At 41.2% G+C, this 20,001-nt stretch overlaps 1 long non-coding RNA gene and 1 pseudogene across 1 annotated transcript in view; both read left to right on the forward strand.

The window, feature by feature from the left end:
- LOC132592551 (uncharacterized) overlaps positions 1-20,001 on the forward strand; it is a 108,721-nt gene that overhangs the window by 40,697 nt on the left and 48,023 nt on the right. The gene's annotated exons all lie outside the window — the stretch shown is intronic.
- LOC118090571 (U2 spliceosomal RNA) lies at positions 17,447-17,552 on the forward strand (annotated as a pseudogene).

Raw genomic sequence — 20,001 nt, forward strand, 5'->3', positions numbered from 1 at the left:
TCTAAGGATAAATGAGTCAGGGAGATATTTTGGGCAGAGAACCACTGGGCAGGAAATTGTTAAGCAAGCCTCTCCCAGCTGGCCACCACCACACATTCTGCTCAGATTTTTAATTCAACTGTTGCAGCACTGTTATTGCATGTGTATGTCGTTTGTTAGCTTGGATGTCACCACACTAGCTAGGTTCCTGGTTGGTTCCTGGACAAAGCCTTAGGACAACAGGAGCAAATATGATGGTGAGTCAGGAAGGATTTCCATATCCACCACCAAGGTGGCTAGTTATCCATGATGTTCCTTGGGAGGATGGTGAAGCACATGTTGAAAAAACTGCTTAGGTCAGGGCCTGATTGAAAGTCAAGCATGAGTGGAGCTCCCAGTTCCTATACCAGCTCTCAATCTGAGCTATTTCAATGCTGAAGCAGCAGCCGTGGGCTTCCTGACATGGTGATAGTCAACAGTAAGCACCGTGAGCATCCACTGGGTAGAAAAGTGGGGGAAGAGGTTTTTAGAATAAGTAAATGCATGTGAGCTTCCTATACAATCCCAGTTCTTCTCGACAAACATTAAGAAGGTTAACATTCCCAGAAGAATGTTCAATAATTAATAAGCTCTTTTCTCTGGTGCTAAAATTTCGTGTTACTATAGGAAGCAAGGCCTTAAGCAATGGCAATTAAAGAGCACTGTGAATTATGCAGCATAGTACATTAAATGCCAAGGAAGGTGGATTGATGTTGCAATCCTATACACGCTTAGCTGGGAAGAAGTCCCATTTAACTCAGTGGAGCTTAATTCTGAGGGGGCATGCCTGGGATTCTAGTATAATCTAAATTGAAAGGTGCATTGATACTTGGCTAGAATTAAGCCCCAAGTGCAATCAATGAACATCATTAGGACCAGCTTGTTACCATCACTTTTGCACTTTTTAAAGGAGGAACACATTAAAACAGTATAAAAACTGCCCTTCTTCAATCCATCTCGTAAGATTTATTGTAAGGAACTTTAGGTTTCTTTTTCAGTACTCAAACACTTGATGCAGCCTCCTTTCTAGAAGGAAACAAACTCTTATAAAAGCAAAATATTGATTCAGTATAAACTGAAAATGCTCATTTGGGTGAAAAACCATGGAACAAAAAATACAGAGGCGTGTACTTGTCTTTGAGGACATAGGACTTGACAGGTTGCAAGAAAATAGGTGTTTTGGGGTTAATACCCACTCTATTACTACTGCTATAATTACAAGCACAGGGACAAAGCAACTGCTGCCCCCCTGCCCACACAGGTGAGCAAAGGAAGGGTTGTTCTGCCAAGGCCAAGGGTTTTTAGTAAGGGCAGTGGTTCTTTTGTGGATTCAAAGGCAATAGGCACATTTATGGATGAGAACTACCAATTTTTGAATACATAGAATCACAGAATTGTAGAGCTGGAAGGGACCACAAAGGTCATCCGGTCCAACCCCCTGCAGTGCAGGAATCTTTTTGCCCAATGTGGGGCTCAAACCCATGACCCTGAGATGATGAGAAAGGTTGTTTTCTGCTGCTCCAGAGAAGCGGACACGGAGCAACGGATTCAAACTACAAGAAAGAAAATTCCACCTAAACATTAGGAAGAACTTCCTGACAGTAAGAGCTGTTCGGCAGTGGAATTTGCTGCCAAGGAGTGTGGTGGAGTCTCCTTCTTTGGAGGTCTTTAAGCAGAGGCTTGACAGCCATCTGTCAGGAATGCTTTGATGGTGTTTCCTGCTTGGCAGGGGGTTGGACTGGATGGCCCTTGTGGTCTCTTCCAACTCTATGATTCTATGATTCTATGAGTCTTACGCTCTACCAACTGTGCTGTCCTACAAAGCGTGTATAGAAAGCATAAACATATCAAGGCACATCTGCAGCTAAGTAAATCTTAAAACACATAAAGCACATTATTACATAGCTAAAGATACCCCTGACCGTTAGGTCCAGTCGTGGACGACTCTGGGGTTGCGGCGCTCATCTTGCTCTGTAGGCCGAGGGGGGCGCTGTTTGTCTGCAGACAGCTTCTGGGTCATGTGGCCAGCATGACTAAGCCGCTTCTGGCAAATCAGAGCAGCGCACAGAAACGCCATTTACCTTCCCGCCAGCGCGGTACCTATTTTTCTACTTGCACTTGACATGCTTTCGAACTGCTAGGTGGGCAGGAGCTGGGACAGAGCAATGGGAGCTCACCTCGTCACGGGGATTCGAACCGTCAACGTTCTGATTGGCAAGCCCTAGGCTCAGTGGTTTAGACCACAGCGCCACCCGCGTCCAGATTACATAGCTAGACACAACTAAAATAAATACCCTAAATAGCATTCCTCACACCCCTTCTGTTGCTGCAAGGGAATCCCACAAGTACGACAGCAGGTGGATCCCATCATAACTGGAGCTAGATGATGCAGCACTGTCCTGGGTTGGTCTAACATTGGTCTTCCCAAAGACAGTGCCTTCACTATTTATACTGCTGCCTTACACTGGGGGAGGCTGGTTGGAGCATCACTCTTACTCTCCTGCAATTAGCCCTTGTTCTGATTTACTTATACATGTTCCCAGTAATCAGCCATTCATATCACACTTTTTCACGCATTTCTACATCACTTTCCTGACTGAAAAAGTTTCTTTTTATTTTTCTGAAAACGGTGTATTAGTTGTGGTGGAGCACTTTAATTCATACCACTTTTAATTGTGGTCTACCTACATTTCTACTTTGTGTCTGAATTCCTACGACAAAACATTTAGGTGACCTGTGTGGTCAGGAATGCAAAAGGTGTGTCGGGATGTTCTTTTCCACCTCCTTTTAAACCCCTAAAGCTGTCTATGGCTGCTTTCATTACGTCTCTTGGTCCTACCCCTTGGCAGCCTGTTTAAAAAGCCTCTTCTTCCTTGGCTGTGCTTGAACCCATGTTCCTGAAGGGCTGGGGGTTCTTTTTGTAGGTCCCCAGGCCAAGCGAACTGCATGAATGCTGTGTGTGCATGGACTTTTTGTCCTCTACTTTGTGTACTGTGCTCCTAAATAGTACTTGTCAGGAGATTTGAACCCTTGCAAAGATTTGAACCCTTGCAAAATGTCAATATCTCTGTGTGTGTGTGGCACTGAAGTGTGAGCAGTGGAAACTTGAGCATTGGTCTCACCTGCCTAGGACAAGCATGGGAAACCTGTGGCCCTGCAGGTGCCATTGGAACCAGCCAGGATGGCCCATGCTCAGGGATTCTGAGGGCAACAGGTTTCCATTGATGCCATAGGCAATATGCCAGATTAAAAACCTGTCTGGAAAAGACAGATGCTAATGCAGTTTTGCCCCCCCCCCAATAATATTTTTTAGTTTTCAGACATTTTAACACAAAAAGAAAAACAAAAAAAGCAAAAAGAAAACATAATAAAAAAGCAAAAAAGCAAAAACATATCAATTCATTACATAAACATTAACATTTTGGACTTCCTCAATTCCCCCACACTGGGTACATTTATTAAATCTAAATTAAGCTATTTTCTTTTATCATCTTAAATCATTCTGGCACAATTCTTCCATTATTTCCCAACCAATTCTAATCTACTCAAAAAAACAAAAAAAATTGACTACCCTCAACCCATAATTCATTAATTAATCCAAATCTAACTTTATTTTCCATCCATCTCTTATTCTTCCTTTAGCCTCACATTTTATACCCCAAAATCTTTCCATATATTCAAATGATATTTCTTCTATCATACCTTTAACCACATTTGTCTAATTCTACCCCCCCCCCTTCTCCTGGACTCCCGATCTCCCAGATGTATCAACCGGGTCCATAAAACGTTCCATTTTCGGACCATCTTAATCGGACAGAAAATAACCCATTGTTACTCCTCACCCTAGTCCCACTCTTTCGCCACCTATCCACCACTCTCCTTTCTTTGTCCCCTGCTGATCCCCCAATTGCAGTTTTGTATTTGGTCAGAGAGAACGAGAACACACTTCTCACCTTTCGAGGCTGGCTGGAGCAATGGTGTTGAAATTTTACCAGCTCATGCGCTCTTTTGCTCCCCGCTGCTCAGCCTGTACATTATAAATGAACCATTCTTAGAAAAGGCACCACCAAGTCTCCAATATTCTTTCATCTAAAAGGAAACTGACAGTGTAGAAGGAATAAGTGGAGAGTGTTAAACAATAACCTCCTTGGAATAGTTGTGATCTTTGTTACAATTCTCTAAGCAGAATGACAGTTGCAAATACCATACTTAATTATAACTCGTTATCTTAGCCAGTTGGCAACTGTGAAACTAACGTACATTTCAGATTGCCTTGCCATTGTCTGTGAACTAAAACTAATTAAAAATCTGGGAGGTTCTATAGAGAGGAAAGGCCATAATTATTCGGCTTCTCACATTAAAATACAACCTGTATCTTTTGGCTCAAAGTAGCTTTTCCCACTGGAGTTTTTGTAGAACTGGAAGTCTTAGAGATGCTAAAATTATTTTACAGAGTCCACTTCACTCATGTAGAAGTCTTGTTGTTGTTGTTGTTGTTGTTGTTTGCTTTTTAAAAAGCATTTTGGATAAGAAGAATGGAAATATGTTAAGACTGACTATTTTTTTGCATGACTTACTGCTATATGAATCTGGAAATGAAGCCTACGTTAGAAAAATGAGGGCACTGCAGACATTGGAGTAAGATGACACAAAATATTGTCACTCTCCACTGTGGATATGATTTCTTGCAGTTTCCTAATGCAGTCCAGTTCACTCGCAGTACTGATTCCTTACACAATTGAGAGCTTGAACAGAGCCAAGGATTCTATGGTTGACCATGTGAAAAAGCAAATCAGAGCGTCGGCAGGCAATGTGTTTGCTAGCTCAATGCAGTTGGCCACCGGAATGGTGGGAAGCATCGCTCAGATTCCTTACTTGTCGCACCATCTTCAATACTCCAGTTAAACTAATCTAGGACAAAAGTGACAATTGCAGCCTTTCCTATTCATTCTCAGCTGGGGAAATGTGAGTAATGGTGCAGTTCTAACAGCATAGGCATTGCTAAGGGTTTAGAAGATTCGGTGCAGAGGCCCCATGCCTTTGGGCAAATTAAGATTGCATGGAGATGGGCTCTCACCATCCTGTAAACCGGGGGAAACTTTTTGGCTCTGCAGGCCAGATCCTTATGAGATTTCAGGGTGTGCAGAGTAAGAAAAAGGAAAATGTGGTGTGGGTGGGGGCTAGGAAGTGCTCTGGAGATTGAGAGCCCAGAGCAAAATACCCAATGCTCAATTCTGCTAGGCTCCTATTCTAACAGTGCTTCTGCATGTCAGGTTCTTCTTCAGAAAAGAATTGGAATTATTTTAAATTCAGCATTGCGTATTTATTTATTTATTTATTTATTTAAATGGCTTGAAAATGACGAAGTGCAAAAAAGTAATATATAACCTCCTTTAGGATGCAGCTAGCTATTTACCCTTCTGTTCTGAAAGACTCATGTAATGTTAACATTAATGAAAATTCTTTCGTTAATTTGGTTGCATTATGAAAGTTGAATTGTAGCCCCTGGCACCCTAGACATATGTGCTCACATGCAGGAGGCCATTTTTTTAAACCAAAATACTCCCTTGATAACAGCATTTAATGGAGACAGAGAACCTCGGGGCACAGAGCAAGAGAAGGAAGTCAGTTGGTGGCTGAAAAAGTATTTAACTTACTTCAGCTCTCTTGTGTTGGCAAACCAATGACCTCATGAAGCTAAAATGAAGAACCATTTCAAGATCTAACCAATTTGCTTTTAGGGCTTGATCTTATAGTGTTAACGTCAATGGCCATTTTGCTATTCATTTCAGTGAGTGGAATAATATCCCCTGTAAATAATTTGGGACTTGGTACTTGAAGGACTGCCTTCTACCACATGTTCCTCTTCATATGCTCTGATTATCACCTGAGTGTTGAGCTCCATGGAGCATGGCTGGTGATGAAAGCCATGGCTTTTTCTGTAGTGGCCCCCACCCTGAGGAATGCCTTGCTGACTGTAGTGTTTCAGGTGACTGACTGGTAAAAATGTGGCTGTTTATAAAGGCCTTTAGCTAACTGTTTGCTGCTTAATGTCTAGTGTAGGCTTGATGGCTGTTTTTTAAAAAGTATTATTATGCATTGAGCCTTTTATTTTGGCTAGAGTAAGAAATGGGGGTTGTGATGTAATATTCTGTGACATTTTGCCGTGCACACTCTTTTTTGATGTGCAGGTTATTAAAAATAAAATAAATAAAATAAAATAAAATAAAGATTTTGTCATCTGTCCTCCCCTCCCCCTTCAGCTCAATCAAATTTGATTCCAAAAAAATACATCTTTAATGGCATTATTCTCTGGCTACAGACTGGAGTATAGTCATGATTCTCCATAAAACAACAATGTTCAACCGATTTATTTTCATATTGATTATGTGACTAGACAACCAATGTATGTTTCTGAAACAAAATATAGTCCATTATATATATTTGACAGATATGTCTTGTCTAATGAGTTTAGCAAGTCCATTGATGTCTTCTGATGCATTTACTTCAATGTGTGTAAATACTCTTGTACACTCTTCTTTCCAAAGTTTTATTCGAAAGACAAAATATGGAATGATCAATGACATAGATTTGTTTGTTTGTTCCTTGCAAATCTTCATTTCCTCCTCTTAAAATGGTAATAATCTGCAGAATATGAAATTCCATTCTGTCCTAAGATATATACATCATGCAGAGACCGATACGGGTTATGATCAATCAGTTTCTAAATGGGGATAGAATAATAGAATTGCAGAACTGGAAGCTCTTTCCCAAAGGGTTTCTGCATTTGTTTGTGTGTCTTTCCCCCCCAAAGAATCTCAAACCTCTTAGCTTCTGCCAGATGTGGATCAGATGTGGATCAGTGTATTTTTATTTATTAAATTTGTATACCCCCCCTTCATCCGAAGATCACAGGGCGGACCACAACATAAAAATACAAAATGAGAACATAAAATACATAAAAAAACAAAAATAAACCATTAACGCCCCACTCCAAAACTCAGTTAATAGGCCAAAGAATGTTAAACAGCCAAAGGTTATAGAAAGGCTTTTTTTTTGGCCTGGCACCTGAAGATATTTAATGAAGGTACCAGGAGAGCCTCTTTGAGGAGAGCATTCCACAAATGGGGAGTCACTGCAGAAAAAGCCCATTCACATGTTGCTACCCTCCAGACCTCTCGTGGAGGAGGTACACAAAGAGCTGTGTAAAGATGGGTTTTCAGGACATTCTTGACACAGATGGAGACTAGAGACAAGAGAAGCATTCCCCCCTCAAGGGCATGTTCAGTCATACTGAGGCATAAGGACTCCAGTCTTTTATTGATGCCAGGTTCTGTCCCAGGTACCTGGAACTCTAGCTGCTGAAGATGCTGCTTTCAGTATGTTCGGTTAGTAGCTAAAACAGCCAGAATAATTGCTCTTCTTGCTTTAGTATGCTTGTTATTTGTTGACCTTGTCGTGCAGAATATTAATTGGAAACAAGTAATTGAATCTGAGATTGTGCTTTGATTATGCAAATGGTTTCTCAGCTATTTGGGTTTCATTACATAATAAAGAGAGTGTCATATGAGCAGTAGAGTAAGTGCACTTATATATTTGCCCTAATTATATGCAATGCATAGCACATTTCCCATTATCCAGATTTAAATGATCATAACTCATGGTTTGACCAAATCCAGAGGAACCTTCATACTATATCAACCTGGTCATAGTGGCAGGGGATAGCATCCTTTCAGCCAATCCCATAACTAATACAGCAGCTAAAAAAGCCAATGCAATTCTGGGCTGCATCAATAGGAGTATAGCATCTAGATCAAGGGAAGTAATAGTACCACTGTATTCTGCTCTGGTCAGACCTCACCTGGAGTACTGTGTCCAGTTCTGGGCACCACAGTTCAAGAAGGATACTGACAAGCTGGAATGTGTCTAGAGTAGGGCAACCAAAATGGTCAAAGGCCTGGAAACGATGCCTTATGAGGAACGGCTTAGGGAGCTGGGTATGCTTAGCCTGGAGAAGAGAAGGTTAAGGGGTGATATGATAGCCATGTTCAAATATATAAAAGGATGTCATATAGAGGAGGGAGAAAGGTTGTTCAAATATATAAAAGGATGTCATATAGAGGAGGGAGAAAGCGGACATGGAGCAATGGATTCAAACTACAAGAAAGAAGATTCCACCTAAACAATAGGAAGAACTTCCTGACAGTAAGAGCTGTTCGGCAGTGGAGTTTGCTGCCAAGGAGGGTGGTGGAATCTCCTTCTTTGGAGGTCTTTAAGTGGAGCCTTGATGGCCTTATGTCAGGAATGCTTTGATGGTGTTTCCTGCTTGGCAGGGGGTTGGACTGGATGGTCCTTGTGGTCTCTTCCAACTCTATGATTCTATGATAAACAAAATAGATAGAATGAAGCAGACTCCTATTTGTTTATTTAAGAATAAGCTTTCTTACTTATTTTTGCTTAAATTGAGCCTAGATTGGGTTGTTCTATAGCTTATCCTGATCATTCAAATGCTGTAGCTGGCTTCTAGCTTATCTAAAAAATTAAAGCCGAGCTGTGCTCAATCACATGCTTTTCATTTATTGATTCATTTTGTTTGAAAAGCAATGCAAAAAGGTATCATATTGGCATGGATGTATCAAACAAGATAAGAAACCAGAAGCAGATATGAATAATATCAGAGTAATGGCCCATACGGCTGATTGTCTATTATGGTGACTCATTTTGGAGACCTCAGGAACATTTTGTTTGGTTTACATTTTTAAGCGAATGGAGCTAATTTGCATCTCCTGGACACATATATGGCTTTGAATGTCATTATCGCTCAGATTTTGCATTTCTCCAAAAATTTCCCTGCAGTTTTATGCTCAAGGAATCAAAAATGTGAAAAAGAGTGCATTTAGAATGCAATACATTTAGAAATGCTTACATTGAGATAAAATACATATATCTGAGTACATATTTAAATATGAATTTTCATACTTTTTAAAAAAGAAAGTGCATAGGGAAATGGGATAGGAGACATGGATAAACACATGCAGAATCGACACAGATCAGAAATAGATTGATCTGTCCATTCCTATTGTGAAAAAGAGGAAACAAAGGCTCTTACAGTTGCTCACTTGCCATTTCTTTGCAATGTCTGAAGCTGCTTCAAGGAACCCATTATTGGCCTACTCATTTTAGGATGAATTCAAATGAATGCCTTTTGTAGTTACTGAAGTGATAAAATGAATCAATTTATTTTGGTATTATTTGACACCTTGCAGAAACTGAGGATCAAGAACATGGCACTGAATAAATGCCAGCAGGAATATTCTAGAGCAGGTGTGGTGAACCTCAGACCATTCAACCTTAGATGGCCATTCAAAGCAAATAAATGCAATTTATCCTAAATTTTACCCCTGGAAAAAGAGGAAATGTCCTGGAAAAAGAGGACACATGGCAATCCTACGGATGCTAAACACCTTTAATTCACAATACATTATATTACTTTTTTGAATTGGGGGAGGGGGGCTGCTATAATTCCCATGGATTTTCCAAAAGATTGTTGGTATCTGCTCAGAAACCACTAGCACAGTGTGGACGATGACAAATACAAGCGAAAGATTTATAGAGCTGCCTTCAAAGAACTGTTGTGCATGGTTCCAGGGAGATTGTTAATTGGCTCCAATATGTTCATTAGCACAAGATTAAGTACTTCTCGGGATCAAAACTAATTAAATATTAATGTGTCTTTCCCCCCACCTCTTCCTCTTATTGCCTATTAGGAGTTTAGAAGGGGAGAATATCAGGACATGAGATCCTCCGTAGTTCTTTCCGCTGCTGCAGTTTTCATTTTTATTCTAATACTGCATGCTCCCCTGAACATTATGCTCCTGTTAATTTTTTTAGCATTTGCCCAGTGGCTGGGTCCTAAAATCTTTTATGTTATTAACAATCTCATTTTTAGCGTCTTGCGATAAAAGGGTTTTTCTGCAGCACACCGATGGCAGCTTTATCACTAAAACTGCATTATTATTATTTTAAAAAAACTGTATTTCTAGAGGCTACAATAAGAATACATTTTTATTTAGTCACTGGTTTCAAAATAGTTCCTTAAAAATGCACCAGATTATCCGCTCATGTGATGGAGAGAGTGGAGAAAAGTCTGTTACAGTTTGGGGACTCAGCCTTAACCACCCTCCACAGATTGGGACTAAACATCTGCAATGGGGAGGCCTTTCTGCTTTTGTAGACTCTTTGTGTGAGTATAACATTCAGCCACCAATGTGTGTGGAGCAGAAGGGAATAGAAACCAATAGGCAGCCTTATTTCCCTTAAAAAAAAGGGATAACTTGGCAGCTATGAGCCTGTGACAGAGGTAGAGTAAATAGGCCCGGTCCCTAAATAAGAAAATTGCTTGTGTGTGTGTGCGTGTTTCTCCCATCCTTGTTCCTTCTACAGATATTTTGGGTTGTAGGCTGGTGATTATTCAATTAACTAGAATAGATCCTGATTTATGCAAGTGATGAGGATAGCAGCGTTAATATATTTTTTTGTCATATAATTATACAATACATTCTACAACACAAAAAGATACAGTTTGGTAATATTTAAAGCAAGCTTCCTAGCTGTTATTGGCCTACAGCTCCCATCAGCTCCAGTCAGCCTGGCAAATGGCCAGGTATGATTAGAGTTGTAGTTCGGCAATATCTGTAAGGGACTATGTTGGCTGCCCCTGTTCCAGTAAGGAAAAGTTCGAGTTCGAGTAGAAAAGATTGTGCTTCAAGATCCCATTCTTCTAAATCATCGTCATCATTTTCCATTGGTGCTTTCTACTCCCATGCTACATTTGTGCCATCTGGCTTTTTGCTGTGCAACATGCTGGTCACACTTCTCTTCACTCCACTGTGATGTGTCCTAAAATGTGTGCCGCATTCGTCTGATCTCATATATCAGGCAGCCAATTGATGAACCGTGCGGAGACAGCGGTGTAACGAATCTCTGAAATAATCAAGATAACTCTTGCCTCAAGACACAAAATACAAGTTTGGAGTGCTTCAAGGGCACAAGGGCGAAAGGATATTTACAGAAACATAATCATCTTGAAAAATCGCCTTCCCTTAGATCAATTCTGCAGCTTATCACTCAGTAGCAGAAAACATTAGTTAACATTCTGTACATCATAAGTAACTTGCTTTAGAAATGCACGGCAGGCTAAAAAATGAGTTTGCTATTATGATTATAAAAATACCTTTTGCAATCCTGCCTCCCTCCCTTCCAGTCTGGCTTTAATTGGAAAGCATCAACATGTATCCACAATAGCCACGTAGTTTTCTATGTGAAAACCTGTCTGGGGCCAACTCCAGTTTTTTTTTGTGCCAACCCAAAAGCATGAAACAACTCAAATGAGTTGTGAAGCAGTTAAGTTTACTACAGGTAACTTTTATCAACTGATCTTAGGCAGGAAATACCACATTCAATGCTAGTGGCGGATTTTATATATATTGTTGCCATCCTATTCTTCTTTTCAAACAGTTTTCTTGATGGAAAATTGTGAAACAAGAAAAAAAAATAGAACTAAGAAGAAATTCTAGAATCATATAAATGATGCAAATGATGCACTATTCTGCTAGAAACATGAAAAGAATATTTTGAGAGGCAATTAATTTAATTTCATTAAAATGAAAAACAGATTAGCTTCCAATAGCAATTCATAGGCACTTTATCCAATAAACAGCTCTGTATTTCATTTTATAGTTCTGAATTAAGAGGCTGCTTTGATAGTGGATCAAGGAAAAGGAAAACAGCACAGAGTTCAATTTAGTTATTTGCAGTTAATTTCCTTAAATCTTGTAGAATATTTAGAATGGTTGATCTTTATGCTGGCTACAAAAGAAAACAGTTGCCATCTAGCATTCATGTTCTTAAAACTTGACCTCTTTCAAGGTTGCTGTCATATTTTGGTATGAATTTATTTGAAATTCTTCCCCTCATCGTTGTTTCGAAACTGGGGATAGACTATTACTAGACTTTGTAGAGTGTGAATGGGTTTATTCATAAATCCACCCTGTCCAATTACTGCATTTATCAGCAGATTATGTTTTATTTTTAAAAAATCTATATGAAAATTCATATTTAAATACATATTTAATTTCAAAATACAGATCTAAATATGTTTATTTAACATCACTTATATACCACTCAAATTTTTCTGTATATATTTTACCACAATGTACTTATCCTGAAATGTGTGTTTCCTAACCTCCAACACATGTACATAAACCACACATTCATTGTCATCTAAGCTTACTGCCATTTAAAAAAATCTGCTGTCTGGAAATTGGATAATGAAGGTAGTATGTCATTGAATTCCTTGGAAATTTTGGCACTGATGATCCCACCTCCTTGGTCAGAAGGGAAGGTCCACATTGAACAAAGTTTTCACATGATCCAATTAGATGATGCTAATGATTATAATTATATATATTCTTATCCGTTGGTTCTTAGAGCAGAAGATGGGTCTCCATTTTTTTAAAAAAAGTTACAAAGGGTGGCAACGTCTACCTCATTTTCTGCCCCAGTTTTAACTCACTATCAATTTATAGAAGAGCACTGATTCTCAACAATATGACCTGTGCTGGAGTGTGGCCAATTTCACTTTTTCATTGTTTGGCTGGAGAAAGGTTTTCAGGGCTGGTTCCATGTTCGAAGGACCATAAGTAAAGATAGATCTGTCTGGTGGGCCTCTTCCTCCCTCAGTGGGCCCTTGTGGTCTTACCTTTAAATTAATTTTATTTCATAAAAATTATATGCTGCTTGACTGTAAAAAGAAAAGGAAAGAAAACACCTCAAAGCGGTTTACAATAATATCTAAGCAGTTTCTGGCAGGCAGTACCAAGCAGCAGCAGCAGCAGCAGCAGCACACTAAGCTGCTGAGTTAATTTCCAAAATGCCATGGATCAATACTCTTCAGTAAGTGCTGGGCAACAAACTTTTAAACAGGAGCCCAGGGCAAGTATCAGTTGTAGACTCCACCAGGATGCTGGAGCCCTGGCCGCTGTCCAGCCATATAAGGTGCTGAAACTGACCTTGAGGTTTTGGATTGCTGAGTCACAATATTTCCCCCCCTGACACTTCTTCAGTTATGAATAAGAGACCATTGTTCCTCAGTGAATAGCTCTCCCTTTTGAACAGCTTCTCCACTTTAGGGATGCTTTCAAAATTCTCCTCGGCTGGCATATGAATATTATCTGTACGGCGGTAGCTCGGTTTACGAACAGTCCTGTTTAAGAACGATTTGGTTTACAAACTCCGCAAAACCAGAAGTAGTGTCCCGGTTTGTGAACTTTACCTCAGTCTAAGAACAAAATCCGAATGGTGGAAGGGCACCGGCAGTGGGAGGCCTCATTAGGGAAAGCGCGCCTCAGTTTAAGAATGGTTACAGTTTAAGAACGGACTTCCAGAACGGATTAAGTTTGTAAACCGAGGTAACACTGTACGTGGGAAATATCTTTTATGAAACAGGCCAAGAGGTGGAGTCCGGCTCTAAGCTGTACACTATGAATGGGGTGGATGCTGAGTACCAATGGATACAAATGGTAAAGCTAGAAAAGTTGTTAACTCAGTGATACTTACAATGATTATAACACTGAGAATCACCGAATCTACTCCTGAGGATTTGTTGACTGCATTACACAGCTGTGGAATGGCTATGGCATGAGTTTTTTTCCTTCCATACATCTTACATATTGTGAAATAACTCTCTGCCTTTTATGGTTTCTGCGCTTGCATTATCCCTATAATATTCTACTTAAATGAGAGCTTTAATGGAATCTTGGTGTATCTGTCCTCAAAATGGCTAAATTAGTCTAATGGGTAATGGAGAGATGATGTGCTCAAGCCAAGTCATTTACTTTGCAGGTAAGCCCAAGAGCTCACAGACTCAAGTATCTTGTCTGAATAGTATCCCTCTACTCAATGTCTAAAAGATTCAATAATAGATGTACCTCAAAGTTGGTGAATTCAGCTCTCTCACTTCTATATACAGAAAGGGCAACAGCAGCTTGAGAATAAATGGCCTCTAAACCTTAGTAGTTTGGTGTTTAAAAAAGCAATAAACCTGTAAAGAATAGGTCAGAGCAAAGCTGGCCCTCACATGGCAGAGCTGAGAAGTTTCACAAATTTGGAGAAAGACATTTCTGATTAGAGACTAGGAACAATTTATTGGGAAGACAATACTGCTAACCTCACCACCCTTCCCTCCAAGGGCTGGAAAGCAATTGGATTGCTACCTATTAGGTAGCTATCCTATTAGGAAGAACATCATAGCTCACAGGTAGAGTTCATTGTTTGCATGCAAAATGAATACAGTTGATGCCATTTCCATTATAAAAATACCTAAACTTGGAACTACACAAACCAAATTGCTTCCCTCCACGATCATAGTCATATAGATATTCAAAATACATAGGTCTGGATCAGGACTTGTGGTGAGCAGAGTTCTTCTCATGCAATGCTCCACTGGAGGACTGAGGAAGGCACTGTCTGCCACACACACACACACACACACACACACACACACCCTTTCCCCTCACAGCACCATGCCTCCAAAGGTGTGCCCCAAAGGACTGAGGGAGCCTCCTGAAATTTGTGTGATGCTGCAAAGGGAAGGGAAACCAGTGGATGCCTCCAGTAGGAATGGAGTCCCCAGCACAAAGTGAAGGTTGAGCTGGACAGATCCATGCAGTCTGAAGAATTCATGAGAGCAGAGCCCAAGTGTTGATTCAGCAGCAGTCTAATCTCAACCAAGAGTGGTAAACCTGCCGACTTACCTCTGAGACGATAGGAAACCAAATGTGACAAAGAATTCTATCAGCTTATTAACTGGGATTGGCCAGACTTGGAGCGACCCTTTTTCTTCTCTGAACTAGAAGAACAGTAAGCTGCCCAGGTGCTAGGGACAATTGATTGCTTCATTGCCCTCTCCAAGCTCCCAAAGCACCACTGGCGCTATCCTTGGCTGTTTCCTGGCCCAACAATCCAGCTCTCAGAAACTAACCACCCAGTTGCATAACAATACTCTGCAGTACATCTATGGCATGCAATAAAATGGACATTGAAGCAGATACATTGATTGGTGAAAACTCTGATTAAATTAATCACTGTGGGTGTTCCTTTAATTTATTTAAAGATAAAGGTAAAGGTACCCCTGACCGTTAGGTCCAGTCGCAGACGACTCTGGGGTGGCGGCACTCATCTCGCTCTATAGGCCCAGGGAGCTGGCGTTTGTCCACAGACAGCTTCCGGGTCATGTGGCCAGCATGACTAAGCCGCTTCTGGCAAACTAGAGCAGCACACGGAAACGCTGTTTACCTTCCTGCCGAAGCAGTATCTATTTATCTACTCGCACTTTGATGTGCTTTCGAACTGCTAGGTTGGCAGGAGCTGGGACCGAACAATGGGAGCTCGCCCCCGTCGCGGGGATTCGAACCGCCACCCTTCTGATCAGCAAGCCCTAGGCTCAGTGGTTTAGACCACAGCACCACCTATGTCCCTTGATTTATTTTTTACATATCTATTGGCATGATACACATCTGCACACCACACAGCTGTTTTCTGCCTGTCCCCTGACCCTACCCACAACAGTTTCTCCACCCTCTTTGAGGCTGGGAGGCAGAATAGCATTGTGAAATATCTGCTTATATCCTTCTGCCAATCTCCTCTACTTAATCTGCATTCAGTTTGCATGGGTTGCCTGTTATTCTACTGAATTACTGCATACAACAGGGGGGGAAATGTAGATTGGATGGATTACGCTGTGCCACATCTTTGAAATTTCTTGACATTCTAGCATAAGAAACTTCGGTATGCTGCTCTGTACTGATGCGCAAAATTCCCATGAGGGAAATATTGATGGTGATCTCATGCACATTGTCTGATTTATAATTCATGAAGCACATTGCTTTTCAGTCATGCTTCCTCCATGCATTATTTCTGCTTGATTCTGTAGACATATCCACACAACGCCCCAACCGACATCCTGCCATGGCTTCTTCTCCGAATAAAATTCATCTTATTCAGCATCACATAGACACCTGGATGCTATTCTTTAATGGTGCCCCTTAATATTTGAGAAGACCTTGGTGAAACAGAGGTGTTGGCTAAACTAGTGACAATTTTAGTGATTATTAACAAAGAGATCTACAGCAACTCAGCCGTGTGGGAATGAGCCAAAGTAGGAGTTGGCTATTGATATGACCCGGCCAAAAACCCATTAGCAGTGTAAGCCCAGCCTGTCTCTGCCACAAGCCATGGACATGTTACCTGCCTTCTGCTTGTTCTCATTTTCTGATCTACACAGCCACAAACTACAATCCAATGCCAATATAGAGTTGGATGCAATCCATGCCAATATAGAGCTGAATGCAATCAGTATGCTGATGACACCCAGCAATGTTCCCCTTAGTCATCTGAGTCAGATGAAGCCACGCAGGTCAGAAACTGATGCCTGGCCACTGTAATGGACTGGATGAGGGACTGGATTGAGACTGAATATTTGACAAAGGAACCTCTTTCCAACAAACATTGCTGTTTGAAAACATGCATAGAACATAGTAAGCACCGGATGAAAAAAGTGAAAATAAAAATGTTTTTGCTCTTGAGGCAAAACATCCAAATGGAGCTCCCTCCCTAGCCAGTAATAAGCAATTGATAATTTGTTAACCTTTTAACTGTCCCCCAAAAAATCTTTCCCTGAGGGTTAGTTACTCTCCTTTTGTTTACTGCATCAAAACTTGTGGATCAGTGTATTGGCTTCATAGCACAGATCCAGAAATCCATGTGACTGGAGGCCCAGTGTGGGCAAGTCTTATACGTGTGCCCAAGACTTCCTTAAAGCAATATGGCCCATATTTCAGCACATATGATCTAGCATGTTATTGTAGATAGCTGATTAAGAATCTCCCAAGGAGATGAGCGGATGACCTTGTATCACATTTGGTGGAACAGTTAGTAGGTCTAGATCTCCAGACTTCATCAGAACATTCATAGGAGGCATGGCTGTGAAGATCCAGGTGTGGGACAGCAAATTCTAAAACCAGGGTCAATCACTATAATCTCATATCTTTTTGTTGGGATTAGGGAGCAGATAGAGTTTCTTTGATTTTAATGCTGTTTGGGAGAATCTATTAGGGTGTCTAGTAGTTTCTGAATGAGTGAAGTCCTTTTATTCTTTTACTTTAGCAGTAAGTTGAAACGTATTTTTATCCTTACTGGAAGCATTGAACACTGTTGATTATTGACCACAATTGACCCTTTCCATTTTCAGATTAGGTACTGGAAGTTCAGTGAAGCCACATTACTGTCACTCTTCACTGAACTAATGGATTGACGGGGTAAGACAAAAATGGATGCCCAAATATATGGGGTGGTACTCAACTAAATAATTATGCCTTCTTGGCCTTTTGGCTGAGATCAAGTGTAGTATCTGTTCTTATCAGTTTAACAATTATGTGACTGGAATGACCTTCCTCTCGTCTCTCTGTGCACCCCTTGATTCTGTTTTGGGGGTTCACCTGAGAGCAGATCTAGGCCTTGTGCTGGGCATGGAGAGAAGGGAGCATCCTGTTGCACAAGAAGAAGTTGTTCCATTCCTGCAATTATTTAGCTGGATGTCACCCAAGAAGTGTCCATGAGGTACTATTACTGAAACTCAGTAGGGCACTTTCTAGGTTTCTGATTTAGTTACCGACAGAATATTAATTTTCAAGGTGGCAGGGGAGACGAAACTGGAGGGAGAGTTTATGAAATGGTCATAGAGATAAATAGACAGAGTGTGTGTATTAGGATGAAGATAAAATTGCTTAAGACAGTTTATTGGAAAACTCTGCCAACTGCCCAAGGATATTCAGCAGGTACTTTAGGATTAGGGTGTTCTCTCGGAAGCAGAAGTTAGGCTGATGATGGCTCTTGGCCAGCCCCATAACTGTAACATTAAGATGGCTAAAAAGGAGAAGAAACCAATACAATTTCCTCAACCCATGTGTTTTTACCAAGAATGAAAGAGAACCAGATGCTACCTTCTGAAAAGAGACACTTCCAGAAATAGCATCTGTCCCTTTGGCAAAAATTGCAAGTGATTATGAAGCCACCCTTTGAATTGCCTCTGGGTTTGTATCAAACACTTGGTTGAACAGCCATTTATTCAGAGATCATTTTGAAAATACTCAACAGATTTACTTTATTGTTCTTATGTTGAAAAGCTCCTGCTTGAAATCTCAGCAATATCTAGTTGTAGAGTGGTGTGTGTGTGTGTGTGTTAGGATCCTTTTTCTGAGTCAAGGTAAAAAAGGTAAAGGGACCCCTTACCATTAGGTTCAGTCGTGACCGACTCTGGGGTTGCGCGCTCATCTCGCATTATTGGCCGAGGGAGCCAGCGTATAGCTTCCAGGTCATGTGGCCAGCATGACAAAGCCGCTTCTGGCAAACCAGAGCAGCACATGGAAACGCCGTTTACCTTCCCGCTATAGCGGTTCCTATTTATCTACTTGCATTTTGACGTGCTTTCGAACTGCTAGGTTGGCAGGAGCTGGGACCAAGAAACGGGAGCTCACCCCGTCACAGGGATTTGAACCGCCGACCTTCTGATCAGCAAGCCCTAGGCTCAGTGGTTTAACCACAGCGCCACCTGTGCCAAATGGGCCTTGAACCATTTTACTGTTTGGCAATTGAAGCCTCCTTTCAAGCTCACAAGCTCCTTTTCATATTGGTATTTGAACACCAATAGGGTTTGTCTCTGCTGCACTTTCAATCAGCTTTTATTACTTTTTTGTACTTTCAATAAGCTTTTATTAATTGAAAAACCATTTTAATGCCTCCCATGTCAAGTCCTCGGGACAGTGTACAACAGGCATCCCCAAACGGCGGCCCTCCAGATGTTTTGGCCTACAACTACCATGATCTCTAGCTAACAGAACCAGTGGTCAGGGAAGATGGGAGTTGTAGTCCAAAACATCTGGAGGGCTGAAGTCTGGGGGTGCCTGGTGTACAACAACAATAATAACACACATCTCAAAACATTAAAATATACATAGGAAGAAAACAACAACTGAAAAACCAGTCTAGAATTAAAATCATAATCTATGGAGATTGGGTGCCATCAAAGGCCTGGGAGCACAAATATATTTTCAAAAGATGCCTAAAGATCATAAATGTAGCAACCGCAGAGAGAAGGTGGTTTCTTCTGCCATCACAGAAAAGGCACCTGCCTCTAGTCGCTGCTAGATTCAACCATTTTGCAGGCAGTTTAGCATTACCCTCAACCTAACGAAGACCAACATCCTGAGTCAGGATGTCACCAGCACTCCACGCATCAACATTGGTGACCACACACTTGCGGTGGTGGACGATTTTGTCTATCTGTGTTTCACCATAACCAGTAATCTCTCCATTGACACTGAGCTGGGCAAGTGTATTGGGAAGGCAGCTCTGGCAATGGCTTACCTCTCCAAAAGGGTATGGGAGAATGTGATGCTAACGTCCAATAGCAAGATGAAGGTCTACCAGGCTTGTGTGTTGAGCACACTGCTTTATGGAAGTGAGTCATAGGCAACTTACAATCATCAGGAGCGATGCCTCAACACCTTCCACATGCACTGCATCAGAAAGGATTTGGTCATCACATAGCAGGAAAGAGTCTCAAACAAAGATGTGCACTGCCAAGGCCACATTCCCAATGTGTTTGCACTTCTATCTCAGCAACATCTACACTGGCTTCGTCATGCTCACAGAATGGAAGATGGCAGGATCCCCAATGACTAGCTCTATAGGGAGCTGGCTTCAGGCAGTGCAAATATGTCTGCAAACATTACATGATGGCTGGCAACATCAACCCCGCCATATGGAATCCCTTCCAGATGACCACGGTGCCTGGAGACAGACAGGCAGTCAGGTCATGCATCCATGGCAACAACCAGAGGAGGAATGGCCACTGGGAGGAGCTCA

This window comes from Zootoca vivipara, chromosome 8 (assembly GCF_965207765.1).
Source record: "Zootoca vivipara chromosome 8, rZooViv2.hap1.1, whole genome shotgun sequence".
Lineage (NCBI taxonomy): Eukaryota > Metazoa > Chordata > Lepidosauria > Squamata > Lacertidae > Zootoca > Zootoca vivipara.